This window comes from Passer domesticus, chromosome 2 (assembly GCF_036417665.1).
Source record: "Passer domesticus isolate bPasDom1 chromosome 2, bPasDom1.hap1, whole genome shotgun sequence".
Classification (NCBI taxonomy): Eukaryota; Metazoa; Chordata; class Aves; order Passeriformes; family Passeridae; genus Passer; species Passer domesticus.
Window position 1 is genome coordinate 39,731,011 of NC_087475.1, and position 12,762 is coordinate 39,743,772.

General features: G+C 41.8%; 1 long non-coding RNA gene across 8 annotated transcripts in view; it reads right to left on the reverse strand.

The window, feature by feature from the left end:
• Positions 1-4,860: 4,860 nt before the first annotated feature.
• LOC135293788 (uncharacterized) overlaps positions 4,861-12,762 on the reverse strand; it is a 41,875-nt gene continuing 33,973 nt past the window's right edge. For 2 of the 8 annotated variants that reach the window (XR_010355882.1, XR_010355883.1), the window contains 2 exons: positions 7,864-7,974; positions 4,861-5,596 (listed from right to left, as the gene is read on the reverse strand). This is a non-coding gene — a long non-coding RNA (uncharacterized LOC135293788). Of the gene's footprint in view, positions 5,597-6,829; positions 7,048-7,863; positions 7,975-9,069; positions 9,180-12,762 lie in introns of those variants that run through there. The other 6 variants (XR_010355880.1, XR_010355884.1, XR_010355881.1 and 3 more) reach the window with 6 other exon arrangements.

Here is a 12,762-nt window from a genome sequence, read left to right on the forward strand (position 1 = left end):
GATTCCTAAAATGATCTTTTCTAAAATCTCTCCAGTTTTCATCTTCTCTTTCCCCCCCCCCCCGCCCCTTTTAAGCCTCACACTAGAATGGGGCACAGTATTCTGCAAACAATATTGCTTCTGCTGTATGGGAGGGCAGGGGGCAAATACACACTGCCTCCACTCCTGCATGACATCCTGCTGTTTACACCTCCTTGGCTACCTCTACACTCTCAGCTAGCACATCACAGTGGGAACTCATGTTCAGTCTGTTAACCAATGAGACTGGCCATAAACACATAACATGTAACTGTTTGTTGATAGAAGATTTTGAGACTAATTTTCCTGCCTTATTCCATGCTCCAATACACACACATAGGTAAAAGACACAGAAAATAAAATGTGTCAACTGCAACTTGCTGCTGTAATACCACTTGGGCATGAGAGGTGGTTTTCTCCCCAGTGTCCTCAGTGGGTGAGGTTTCCCAATCCAGCCAGAAGCTGAGGAGATGAATGTGGAACCAGAAGAGGAGGAGCACAACCCTTTCTCCAGCAGATCTCCAATGCCATGCTGCTGCCATGCAGATGTTGTTCTGTTAAGAGGAACAGCAGTGGTGTGGTGTGGCACTGTCAGACCCAAAGAACAGAGTGGCTCAGCAGTGTAATGTCATCCAAAACCCAAACATCATGGTGCTCAACAGACAGGTGTGAGAAGTGGGCTTTGCCATTTTGAATCACCAGTTTTTTGCTTTCCAGAGTCAGACGCTCCCAGCAAAGGTTTTCCCAATTTGTGAACAGGTCTACCACTACACTTTTGGACTTCTTCAATGTCTCCACTGTCCAAAGTGCAAATCTCTTCCTTCTCCATTCATCAGGTGCACACAACCCCTCTGAAATATGGTTACAGGCTTGGAAACAAATATTAGGACTGGATACACAAAGTGCTGGGCAGCAAATTCCTTAGACTGACCAAAGAGCTGGCCTCCACAGGTGACTGTGCACTGGGGAGGAGCACACAACCTTCCATCCACAGCTGCCCCTTCACGCTACATTCTTGGACAGACTTATACAGAGCTATACAGTTAGTACCCCCTCTCATCACAATTTCAGGTCCACTCAAACTCCACTTTGGTGTCCTGTAGCACTCTCTCCTCTGACAGAAATACTGCTCCTAGGCTCAACTCTCTAGTCTGCTATCACTTTCTCCCATTCCTATTTTCTTTAGCTTAGCTGAGCTGACACTTTTGACCTGACATGTTCACTTCAAAGTTGACCGACTCTTTATGCTTTTCTTCTCTCTCTTTGTTTTCATCCACTTTCTTCATGTCTCTATATGTCTTTGAGAATAAATATTCGCATCTTCAGTATGAGTGCCTAATTCCAGTATGGGTTATGAAAACAACAACCAAGTGACTGTTGGTTCATGTCAATTCAGCCACACCCCATCGATTCAGTTTGCACACATTGTGCAATCTTTAATATATTATATACATTATAAGACATGGATTTTTCATTGGCACACTCTGGAAGGCATGATGTGGAAAGCCAACTGTCAGAGGAAGATGAGAAAAAATGGGAGCCCAGTAGAGTTTCATATAAAATTCCCTTGGTTTTATTCCTCTTTTGGAATTCTTGACAGAATTTGCTTTCTCTTGTGTGTGTGTGTGTGTGTGTGTATGTGTGTCTGTATTCATGTTTATATTTTTGCACATTTCCTATAAAAGATGTATTAAAAGGAGGGGGGAAAAGGAAGAAGAAGGCAATTATTTTTGCTTCTAACAGCTAAATATCAATCTATGTGCCAGTTTGCCTTGTGAGTCAATATGGCCCTGACTCAGCAAAGTTCCCATCCACACACTTAACTGTATGCTTGCAAATAGTCTCATTGACTTTACTTCGCCATATGTTCAAGTTTGACTGAATCAAGACTTCTAACAGATGTACACAACCTTATTAAATACAAAACTGAGGAAAACAAGGTGCCTGGCTTCCTCAATAGTTTGAAAATCAGGCAGGAGCATTAGAAATGTTAATCACATTCTTGAGCTTTAAAGCAGAAATTAACCAAAAAAACATTGGCTTTTTCTTTTCAAGCATCCCTTTCCTCTCCTGACCCTGAAATTGACATCCTGAATAAATGCAAACCTAGATTCATACTGTTCTGACTTGGTTTTGCAAAATCTGCATCAAAAGGTTTTGCAAAATGAAAGCCAAAGTCAGCATAGCCTGTCTGCTGCAGCTTGTCTAATGCTGAAAAAGGTGGCGTAAATAAGATTGGCCTCTGCAGCTTAGATGCCTTTGATCCCATCTCCTGCTACTAGCTTTCACTCATAGCCTGTTTTAGGTCACCCCACACTTTTTACAACTATGTCTCCGAAGGTTTGATTTCAGTAGAGGACTCAAGGCATTCACTTGTGTTTTCTTTAGTCACCCCCTGAATAAAAATGTACGTGTCATCTTCATCTGAAACTACAACCACCTCTGTTCCCCAAAGAAAAGAAAATGTGAATGGATGGACACTGGACTTGGAAAAGGACAGAAGAATGACGGTCTTTAGAGAACATGAGATAGCTTTCAAAAAGGCACCTGAATTTTCTTGTTCTGTAGCTCTGAACTCTAAAATATTTTGGCCTAAAATACTATCGTGGTTTGACCAGGAAGAGAGTTTCTGAGAAAGTCGTGGTCAAGCCAATCAGTGGCCAGATTTGAAAACTGGCACCTGGTGTGGCCATTGGGGACCTGGATACGCCTCTGAGAACACACAGGGGTTAAAAGCAGAGGATTCCCAGAGGACCTTTCTCTTTTGAGTCCAGTTGGTGAGTTGATCTGACCTCTCCCCTGCCCAGCTGCGTCTGGGTGGGGAGGGGAAGGCCATGCGGCCTGTGGGAACGGAGGCCGGAGCCCTGCAAGGTGCAGGGGTGGAGGAGACCTGGGATGTTGGGCAGCCCTGCCAGGAGAGAATGATAGAGTCTGTGCTGGCTTGAAATTTGATATCTTGTGCTGGCACCTCGGCCCAGGAGGAGAAGGGGGAGCAAGGTGCCCAGCCACCAGCAGACCGCAGCTGTGGTTTTAACCCCTTTGGTGCTAAGACAAAGGAAGCTGTAAAAAACACTGATCCTCCCCAGCTGAGAATTGAGAGGGGACAGAGGATGGGCAGGTGAGAAGAAGGTTTGAGTGGGTGAAAAAATGCCAGCAGATGAGAAGCGCCCTAGATGGATGAAATGATTGGAGTGGCTTTGGCTACACTTTCCTCTTACATGGCCACGGGACAGAACCAAATCTTCCTGTAATGTAGAGACTGCACCTTGGGGGAGGAGGTTGGCCAGGAGCCAGGAGTGACAAAGCCATTGTGAGAAGAAGTAGAGGGAACAGAGACTGATGGGGAGGGTGTGGAGCCCTCTGCCTTCAGCAAAGGATCTCTGTTCCTGAGACCCAGGCCCCAGGGGAGTAAAAATATGAGGGGGACAGGTGTCCCAAATGGTGAGAGGCGGTCACTCCTTGGAACTGGGCAAGGCATTCTTAAAAGGACCTAAGAAGCAGTTTGGATCCAGTGGTGAGCGCACTGGACATGGAAGGAAGATGGTCACCACGGCATATTCTCTCCGGGCGGCTGCCACTTGTGACATGGAAGCACAGGACATTCCAGCTGTGTTTCCTGGGGAGGCCCATGGTGCAAGAGGGAGATTCCTCTCTCCTGATGAACTGGGGGGAGGTTGTGTGGAGGATGGTATTGGACTGAGAATTGAGTGCTAGAGGAGTGGGGGGAGGAGGAGTGTTTTGGAGGTTTTCCATTATAGATTATTGTGTGTGGGTTTTTTCTTTTTTTCCCCCTCTTGTCTTTATGTTATAGATTAATAAAGTGTTGTGTTTTCCCCTCCATTCCCAAGTTGGAGCCGGCTTTGTTCTGTTTCTGGGTCCCATCTCACAGTAACCATTTTGAAAATACACCTTTCATGGGAACACTGGCATTGTGCCAGGGTCAATCCATGACAAATACTAAAGCAAAAACTGTGAAATCAGAACACCAAGTTTTGTACTGCTTTATAACCCTGTTCATCTCATCTGACCTGACACTGGTCAGGAAGCTAGCTCTGAGAGTAAAGGCCAGGGACCATTTCATCACTTGAACCTGGGACAATAGGCTGTGTGGCTGCAGCATTTTGAAAAATCCCTGATTTTGCAATTAAAGGTCAAGAGTGCTCAAAATAAAAAGAATTACATCAATCAACACCAGCTAATGGACACCTGTGAGTCTTCCAACTGCATCTTCATAAAGACTAATTGTGTTGTATGGCAGAGGGTTGCAACATAATTATTGAAAATATTTCTTGACAATTGAGAAAGCAGCAAGACCTGGAAATCTTTCTGTACCCAGAACTTGGAGAGCAAGCAGCATGGGAAGAGGCACAGGACAGACTGCTGAGCACCACCAGTGATCTCAGGAGAGAACCCCCAGGGTATGGGTGATGCTTAAGCTGATGTGGTGGATTGAGTTCCTTTTCAGCTGGCACAGTCATGTCCAGACAGCCCCTGAGCATCATTTGCAAGGGTTAAAAACCCACCTCTTTGGATCTCTCGGATTCTGTCACCCAGGTGCATGATTTACTTGCTTACACTTAGGTATCTGGAATAATTATGAGATATCTTGTTTGTAACACAACAGATTTTCAAGGTGTAATAAATTGTGTGATACACCTGGTACCTGCAGAGAATTATCTGGGATACACTAGGCATCTCAGAATGAACTAATCTATAGGCAACTATCATTCCCCCTGACCTCAGCTGGCTGTAACAGAGCTTGTACTCACAGCTCACAAGTTGAGACACATACAGACACCTGGATCTGAGTTTCTTTATCATTGAGCTAAATCCCATTCCTGCTGACCCAGTAACCTTCATCGTGCCCAAAACGCACACACATGAAAAGGGCTAAAATATAAATGCTCACTGCCTTTTACTCATTTTCGAAAAGTCTCTTCAGAGTCAGCATACTAATTAAATTGTTTGCGCTCCTTCCATATTCTTTTTTCTTCCTCTCTCTCCTGTCCCTGTGCTCCATTACTTATTTCAACTTCCTTCCTTCTTCCTTTTCCACTCCTTTTATCCTTTGCCTTCTGTACACAGAATGGCCGTCCTCCTTCACACCCTGTGTGCTGAATCATGTCACAGTCTTTAGAAATGAGCAAGGCTGCTTTGCAATGCAGCCACTCAAGGACTACTGGAGAGGGCTCCTCCCACAGTGTTGAGGTCCTTGTTTAGCCAGCTGGGTGGTACATCTGACATTGCCCCAGCTGAGGAGCACCTTTGATCTTAGTCCAGGTTAAGTGCTGATCAAATGCTCCTGCATGAAACAAGGTGCCACATAAGAGGAAAAAAAAAGTAGCAATGGAGGTTTTGGAGAATTATGGGATTCAGATATCCCTGCTCTTGGCACATCCTGTCAGTTAGCTTTAGGCACTTGCTGGTCTCTGTGCCAGCTCATTTTGATGTCATTTGGAGACACTGAACTTGGATACTTTCAAATGTCACGATACCAGGTTGTGAAGGTGTTTGAGCAATCTCTGAGACAGGCATTTGATGTGCACATCACTGTAATTCTCTTCTGGAGTAACTAGACCTGTTGAGAAAAAAAATGCACAGAAGCACTGACACATGTGGATAAGAAGTTATATGCAAATTGTGAATAACTGATTCAGTTCTTCCAGGTATTCTGCTTTCATTGGATATAAAGCTGTTTAAGACTATGTGGGGATTAAAAATCTGCACCATTTCCTGGTACTTGGGTACATGTCTCAGCAGTGTCCCAACTACAGAAAGGCCAAGATCCCTTGGTGCATCTCAGTTTCCACAGAGAGGAAATTACCAGCTGTGCATTGGAAAGGAAAGATGCAGTTTAGACAGCAGCAGGCCAGGATGATGGGTGCAGTAATCCAGATTCAGACTGTCTCCTGAGCCTTTGGATTTTTAATCCCCGAGATCAAAAGCTCCCATAGGCAGAGAGTGCACTGCTTTGTGTGCACATTGCAGAGCAAGCTGTCAGTGCTGAGTAAATAATACATAACAAGTTTTATAGCCAGGACTTAAAGTGTCTCTCAGTTCTCTCATGGCAACTGCTTATTTGCTTACTGTGGGAGCTGACTGACATTTGAATGAGTGCATCCAGGCAGCGAGGCAGTCTGGGGAGCTCTGTCATCCTTCCTGCCAGCTCCTGGCTCTAGCACCTGATTCATGACAAATGGGTGACATTTGGTTCCAGCCCCAAGCAAACCACAACAGAGGCATAGATTTGACTCTTCAGAGGGATTTCTAGGGGGTAAGAGGAGCCATTTTTCAAGGGCTTTAATAGTTCTGAATACACCAAAAATACTGCTACACCATCATCCTTGGGGCAGCAGTGTCTCTCTGCCACATTTGTCTGGCATTTGGGTGGGAGACATTTTCCTGAACCTGAATCCTGGAACTTAAAATAGGAGCAATACGTGTGTTTTAAACCATTTCTCATTTGTAATTTGCACTGGAATTATACATGACATTTTCATTCAAAATGGAGATATAAACAAGGTGAAATATTTCACTCCGTTTTTCATGCTTTTAAAGTTTAAAAAGCATTTTTCATTGGTCTAAAAAGACTTTCTTATACAAACAAATCCTGTTTCCTGTTGCATCTTTCAATCATGTCACCTTATTTCTTTCTTCAGCTGTTTGTGCTCTATCTTGAATTTACTCAGATCTCTTACAGCATCTGTACCTACAGGGAAGCAGCTCCAGACCTGGGGAAGCAGCTCCAAACCCTCATTCTTCCTCTGTTTAAAAACCTAATTTGAAGATGATATATAGTACTAGCCTGCAATTATTTCTTCATTCTGCTCTCTGCCTTGTCTTTTGCCTTACAGAATCCTGTTTTCCTGAGGTACTTGAAAGCAGCAATCAGTCTCTGTTTCACTTGGCTCAGCAAGCTCAGGTCTAGTTTGTTTTTATCTCACCTTCAGCCAAATAACTTCCAAACAAAAAAAGTACAAGCAGCTGTGCTCCACTGGGAATTTGTACTTGGGAAAGAAAGCCACCTTTCTAGAAAAAAACATGCCACGGGATGACATTTTCAATTGCCTCTCTGGGGAAGGAGTGTCAATCCCCTGAAAACATCATGAAAATGAGTGCTTGCAAGAATGCAGAAGAGCCAGGGCATTGATCCATACCATGCATTCCTCACTGGTTTTCCCATACTTTTCCTCTGCGGCTCTATTCTCACTTTCACTCTTTCAACCCATTACTTATCTGGAAGTGTCCCCTGATTTTGGGGCACCTGTGAGGATGGCTCCATACATCAGTCATTGTTCCCACAGACAAACTCATCACTTACACCAAGCCTGGTTTCTCTGTCTGAAGCCCCAAGAGAACAGTTGCTCCTGATGCAAAGGTTTATGTGATGCCTGTCTTTTGCACAGAGCTGTGAAATGGGCAAGATTTTCCTTTCCTGCTCTACATCTGCACAAAAATCACTAGAATTCTTTGTAGGATTTAACATGTTAATAGACTAGCACAGAGTATTAGAGCTGTAAAATCAACTCTTCTGCTGCAGGTTTAACCTTCTATTTTTCAACATATACAAATGATATATTTCTGGATTTAGTGTTCATCATGAGAACATGACAGCCAAAGTTTCCTTCTCTAAGAAAAATACAATTATGACTTATTTTAGAATGCTCTTTTTTAACGGGTTGTCACAGATATGATCAAATCATAGAAGCTTGTTAAAAATACATGTCACTCCAGACACTTCAACCTACACCATGTTTTCAACAATTCATGTTCTGAGTGGAAAGTTACCTTTTCCATGCTCAACATTATCTGCCATATCTGAATTTATTTACTTTATGTTCTTACCTTGGAGTCTTTAAGTTTGTGTTTCATTTCTCTTGCAATTAAATATTTCTTTTTCTTGGGTTGGATTTTGATTGCTCTTTTTTTCTTCCCCAAGCATGTACAGCACAACTGCTAGTAAAAAAAAAAAGGTCCACTTACACATAGGTGATAAAAATTCACAGTAAAGCCACAGATGTAGCAGAGTGAGAATTACTGTAGCAGCAGGAACAGAAGATAAAAGAGGATTACATGTGATGAAATGTCGTAATTGACTAGAAGTCACTGAAAAATACCAGATGGATGTCACTATTCCACACAGCTCTAATTTGCCTGTAGACTTTATTGAGCTTCACTTGAGCTTTGCTTTTAGTATTTTCCTGAGTGTAATTGGGGTTTATTGATACTCTATTATGGGCCAGTTTATATGTGACCATAAAAAAATACAGTTTGAGGCCCCAGTTTAACCAGGAACACAGTACTATCCTGCTTAGCTGAAGACAGTCACATTAATGACTCCAATAAGATAAATTCCTGCTTTCTCCCTCAGACCTTTGCATGGAGTATGAACAGTAAATGCTTCACACTGCATTTAAATTGCAGAAACATTTTCAGTAAGGGATTGCTGCATAAAAAAGATCAGGCATGTAATTTCAGATACTGCCAAAAGAAGCTTATGTGGGATTTTGATTCTAGTTTTGTGTATAAAGAAAACAAATCTACATACTATAATGACTTGCCAGCACCAGTTTGGAGCTCTGCTTAGTTATCAAGAATTTATTTTTCTGTTTAGTTCAGCACTAAGGGCAGGGGAGAGAGGAAATACTTGAGTTTTGCTCTTTTTTATCTCCTTCCACCTGGCAGGGGTTGAAATAAAAGGAAGTGAGGGACTGCTAGCTCTCTCTCTCTCTCTTCTGACTGAGTGGGAGAGTCCTGCTACTTTTCTGGTTTGGCTGGAGAAATTGTTCCTCAGTGGCCAGGAATATTAGTTGATATTAGTTGGTATTATTGATATTAGTTGGTACCTAACTCAAATCTTTCTGCCCTTTCTTGCAAAGGATTAGAGCATCACATATGGGAAAAAAAGATACCTCACCTGAGTGACCCACTGTGAATGGATTTTCACAAGGGCCTGAAGTATAGTTTTGGGTAGATGAAACCAACATTCACCTCTGCACCTGCCCTTTTGCCACCCTCCACTGCAGGGCGGGATGCACCATTTTGCCTTACCTCTCCCAAAAAGCATTTGAAGAAACACCTCAACAAGGAATTTGTACAGGTCTCTTGCAGGGAGGCTGCTAAGCCAGATGGGCAGTAGAAGAGGCTGTGATGTGGCACCTCTGAAATAGCAAAACATGGGGAGATCCAAGGCTCTGGGCTGAGCCAGGAACTAAGTCCAAGGTCAGGCCAGAGGAAAAGAAGCTCCTGCAAACCTCTAGCACAGGGCAGGCAGCTTCAGGCACCTGCTGGCCATGGTCTGAGGAGCAGCACTGCAGCACCAGCACTGCTGGACATGCCAACAAGCCCTGCCACTGCTACAGAGGTCTGTATCCTTCTGTCCAAATTTAGAGGAATTTACTTCCTCTAAACCACCAAATCAGCATCACTTGTTAGCGCTCCCTTTCCGATGCAGGGCTTGCACAAGTGCTCTGCCTCCACATGGCTTTCCTAAAAATGAAACCCTTCCCACCCTCTGGTAACCTGCTTCAAATCCTTCCTCTTAAAGCTTTCTTTGACTGTAAGGCACAACATTGGCCATTTTGCTCACACAGGAAAGAAAACACAATTGTTGCAGTTTAATTCTCATGTATTGATTTCCTTTTATCCTCATAAAGACTCTTCCTCTGTTTGAACCCTGGAAGACAGGCTGGGAACACCAAGCACTATAGCTCTGCTCTAGTGCATGTGCTACATGTTCAAAATCCCACTTCTTTTCCTTTCACCCTGCCAGAGCACCTGCATTCTGACAATTACCACTCTGGTTTCAGTTTTTCTCTTCTTCTTTTCTGTACCCAGTCAGCAGGGTGACCTTTAAATACATCCAGACCTTTGCTGATGCTTGAATAGACTACAGCAGATATGCCCCTGAACACCCACCATGTGACCAAATCAAGGTGCACCATAGCTGTGGCCACTGACACTGAGTTATTAATCAAAATTTTTCCCTAATTCTACAGTAGATGATGTGTGCTGTGTGATGTGTTTTATTCATCTTTCAGCAGAAAAAAAATTGTGTTTTTTTCCTTATTAATTAGTGTCAGATTATAGTCAGTAAGTGCATGGTAATTGAGTACTTGTTTGTTTATAGGAATTTAATAGTGGGAAGCTATCACACATGCTTGCCCTTAAACCTATTTGAATAAGTTCTATTTATATAATAGAAAATAATGGTACGGTACCAGGACACATGCAATTTTCATTTATGCAAATAGGTTCTCTAGGAAGAATGTGTTGTTCTAGCTGTGACATTGTCCATTTTGCCACTGGATGTTCTTCATGGTACAAATGCAACTTAGTATTGGGACTTTGTTTCCCCTACAAATATTATAGTTGAGCTCAGAAATGCCATTATATAAAATGCTAAAAAGGAGTTTACAAGTCCATCATTTCAAGTAACCATTTTCTAGATATTTGCAGCAAATCAAAATTAAATTTTGCTGAAAAAAACATATTTTTAAATGCTTAGTTGATTGAAATTAAAAATACTGTTTCTGTTCAAAGGCAGAACCTCCATTTCTAGAGAAAGAATCCAGGACAATTTCCTAAAAAAAAATCATTTGGAATACATAAAGCCAAATATTTGTTTGAACTAGTAAAGAAAACAAGCATTTTTATTACTCAGATTTTATTCTGTGATATGTTTCTTAAGAAAATTGCTTGGTGACAATGAAGCAACCTTGTTAAATAGTTTGATAGTGTAGGATATATACCAGAGCTCTAGAGGAGATACCCCATACAGGAAAACTGTAGAATAAATCATGTTTGTTCTTCACAATTTTCACATTCAACAAAGTGCATGTCTCTTCTTAGACACACAAAACTCTTTTCTTATTGTTCCTCTAACTTCAGTTTGCTGCTCAAGAGGACACATATTGTCTGCATGTTTGAGAAAACATCATTTGCATTGCTGGCAGTAAATTAAAAGCTGTCCCAAGAACACATAACAAATGGATAAAATGCATAGTTCAACACTTGAAGATGAAGCTGTAAACACCAGCAAGCTGTGACCTTGACATTTGCTTGCATTAATCTGGAAGCTAATTTAAATATCTTTGACTGTTCACTTCAGTATATTGTCACTGCCTTTCTCTAGAAGGATACATTGAAAAAAATTCTAGTGTGAGAGCAGAAGAAATAATGTTCAGCTAATTTGAAGCCCCACTGCAAATACAAAGTTCTACCCTGTAGAAACCCACGTAAATAAGTAAATATAAAAAGCTGAGCATAATAGTAAGTCTTTGAAAGGGGCAAAGAGCTGAACTGGATAAACATTCATATGTCAGATGTTTACTGTTTCATTGCAGGGCTTGGGAAATAAAAGTATCTTTAGTCCCTTTTCGTGATCCTCCCACATAGATGAGCTCCTATGCACTCATGCATAGCCCCACACTGTTTGGTAAACCACAGAACAGGGTTTTGACACCAGCATTAATTATTCTCCAATTACAGCCCCAGTTGCACCAGGTAGTTGCTCATTAGCATGCTGCCCTACTGCCAAGGGAGGGATTAGATAAAACAGATGCCAGAAGAGAGATAAAAGGGGGGTGAGTGTGGGGAAAGGCTTTTAACTCTCTGTCTCTCTTTCCTCTGAGGATCTCTCTCCCAAACTACCTTAAGTCAAGTGGCTGACATAGAGGTTGCAGCACTGGTAAAGATGCAGTGCACCCTTCTCAAGTGCAGCTATTTGGTGCTTTTCACTTTGTCTTTGCCTTCCACAATAGTGACAAGAAGACAGATTATTTCAAGTGCCTCCACAGTTATGGCAGAGTGAATGTGCCTTTTTGCTAATAATAGAAATAATTGTTTTTCCAAGTTCTGTATTTTATTTGGAGCCAATTCTATCAAATTTAATAACACCACTTGTTCAGAAAAGAATATAATTAGCCTTTTCTTGGCTTGAGTAAAATAAGTAAAATTGTTCTCTCATGGATCAAAAGGAAGTCAGTGAAAAGACAGCTGATTACGATGCACACATGGTAACGTCTAATCTAATATTCCACTTTATGAGGGAGAGAAGGATCAGACATGAAGTTTATATCATAATCATATCAAATAAATACATTCCTACAGTCTTGTCTGCAGTGCTGCAGTGGAATTGGGATGACAGATCCAGTATTTATGAAGTCTGACAGAGGAGCACAGCTGAAGGGGTTTTGATGTATGCTGGCACAAATATGTCCTTTTTATTTTATTTTGCTGCTTGCATCAGACAGAAATTTATCACTCTGATTAGTACGTATTTATGTCAGCAAATTCATAATGATGTAAAGCATTTCTTTCTCAGCATTTCTGTTTTCACAGCTTTGGAGATTTTCAGGGAAACAGGGAAAGCTGGAAGGATATTTGTATTTCATACCGGATGATTTTCAACAAGAACAGTAGGCAAAACCAACTTGCAAGCTCATAAACACCATTTAAGCAGGTTTGTAGCTCATTTAGAAAAACTAAGAGATCTTTATTTTTATCTGTAATCATAAATAACTCATTACAAAGTAGCATGATTTTGCTTCTATGCTTCACCCTGGGGATAATAGGCTGCTTCTTTATGTAACTCTCTCTAAGAAATTTTGTGTCTCTATATAGAAAAAGATAACTTCAGAGCACTCATTGCTGACATGTCTGGTCCCCATCCTGAACACAATCAAATTTTCTAGTAAGTATCAGCAGAATGGTGCTGCTTGGATGATATTTACAGTGATGTTG